The following is a 2,500-nucleotide window of genomic DNA, read 5'->3' on the forward strand; positions in this document are numbered from 1 at the left end:
TTTTTGTATTGGGAATCTAAAAAGATAATAAATAGATAAATATATGAATAGATAAAAACATAAATAGATAGATAGATAGATAGATAAATAAATAAATATTCGGAACAATAAAAAAAAATATTCAAGGACACCCGAATCACTTTTTGATTATCTGATATATTTTCTAAAGTCGTTTCTGTTCTGAATCTTACAGAATTCCAAATTCTGTGAATTCAAAATAGGAGGAACTTCCAGTACCTACTGAAGTATCTTTTCTAAACTTGAATAGCCACGAAAGAGGACTAAAGTTGAAACCATTATTGACAGTCCACAGTCCACATGGGTCAATTTGATATATGCAACAGCAAGAGCATGTAACATATGGGTTGGGGCCTGAATTAGCTTCAGAACTGACTTATAGAAATCCGATGTTTATGACTGGAATCGAGCTAATTGGGAGTGAGTAAGAACATTGGCAAAAATCTGACCCCACAAGCTCTTCCTACTTGTTAGAATAGATAAACAAATAAAATAAGACAGAAGAAATAGAATAAATAAACAAAATGAATAGATAAGTAGATAAATGAATGAAAATTTAAATGAATATATAAACAAGTGCATAAACTAATAAATAAATAGATCAATCAATTAGTAAATAAATAAAAACGTAAAAAGGTAATCGAAAGAATAAATTAATTAATCGATGAACAAATAATAAGTAAACAAAGGAATAAGTTTATTTACATGAATTATGTGCCAGTAAAACACTTTAAGTCAGGTTAGCTTTCAGTCAGTTGTTTTTAACCTGGGTTACAAGTACCCCAAGGGGTACCAAGCCTTGAGCCTAGGGGTACGAGGTATGATAGCCAATGCAATGGTACTGTATATTAACAATGAAAAAGGAAAGCAAAGTTTGTATCACTAATCCTTTTCGTATGTTTGCATGGTATTTGTATTGGATGGGGGTGCGAGACATGATAGCCAGTGCAATGATACTGTATATTTACAATGAGAAAACAAAGCAAGGTTTGTATTACTAATCATTTTCATGTTTTTTGCATGTTATTTGTATTGGATGGGGGTACGAAACATGATAGTCAGTGCAATGGTACTGTATATTTACAATGAGAAAGCAAAGCAAGGTTTGTATCACTAATCCTTTTCATATGTTTGCATTGTATTTGTATTGGATGGGGGTACGAGACATGATAGTCAGTGCAATGGTACTGTATATTTACAATGAGAAAGCAAAGCAAGGTTTGTATCACTAATCCTTTTCATATGTTTGCATGATATTTGTATTGGATGGGGTTACGAGAAACATTTCTGAGATATCAAGGGGTACGGACACTGAAAAAGGGTTTAAAACCATTGGGTAATGTTTTCACTCTGTCTTACGTTAGGTGGTTTTATTCATCATAAGAGAAATTTTCTCGGCTTCAGAAAGGTGCGGAGATGTATTTTCTTAATTACAAAAGTCCCCTAAACCCCATACACATCTTGAATTGCCACACAAGTCACGGAGAATGTTTTTTTTTCATGACTCAATGACCCAGTAATAACCATAAAAGATTATGCTATATCTTTCAAGCAATTTTACTCAGCTGAGGACCAAGCGCAGGCAAATAGGATCGATTTTACAGTACACAGTATTGGTAAACGAAGTATTTATGTTTGTACAATATCTCAGGGAAGTATTCATCCATATTTAATGCAGCGAAGATTTTTGGAACCCTAGACGTTCAAAATTGAAACATCTCAAATTCTAAACCTTAGATACAGAGCCGATATTTCCAGGCACTTACCTTACCGTCGTGCCATATCCTCTTGGACTTCGACAACCATGGAGCGCCACCGTTCACGGTCCCTAGTTACTTGTAACATCTGTGCTGGTTTGAGTTGTTTTCCCGTCGCCCTCGTCAGCCCGTCCATATACTTCTCCCTCTGCTTTCCTCTCGCTCTCCTTCCCTCCACCATTCCCGTCATCACCACCTCTTCCAACCCTTCCCTCCTCATTATATGTCCTAAGAATCGCAACTGTCTTTTCCTTATTGTTGTCATCAATTCCCTATCTGTCTCCATTTCTCTCAATACTTCTTCATTTGTTTTCTTCGCACTACAGGATGAATTGAGAAATCTTGCTATGAGGAATCATAATAAAATGTAAATCGACAGTGTTAATACGGTAAGATTGGTATTCTTGTGGCAGACAACTATAGATAACATGGAAAGCTCCTCTCAGGACTTTTATTATTTATCGACATATAAACTTACGTGTCATAAGGTCAGTATCCAGTTTTCAAATAATATCGTTCATTGCGTTATTCTGTTAGATACAGTATCCTAAATATTCGTCTTTAGCACCATGTTTTACGCATAAGGCTTGCTGTTGTCTATAGCAAAGTCTCACTTATGAGTCATTAAACCCAAGAGATTATGATAGCACTGTATTTGAATCAATTGTAACCCCCTTAATCTTAACCTAACCTTAACCCCCTAAACTAACCTTAACCTAACCTTA

This window comes from Oratosquilla oratoria, chromosome 4 (assembly GCF_046742065.1).
Source record: "Oratosquilla oratoria isolate Oo_2021 chromosome 4, ASM4674206v1, whole genome shotgun sequence".
Classification (NCBI taxonomy): Eukaryota; Metazoa; Arthropoda; class Malacostraca; order Stomatopoda; family Squillidae; genus Oratosquilla; species Oratosquilla oratoria.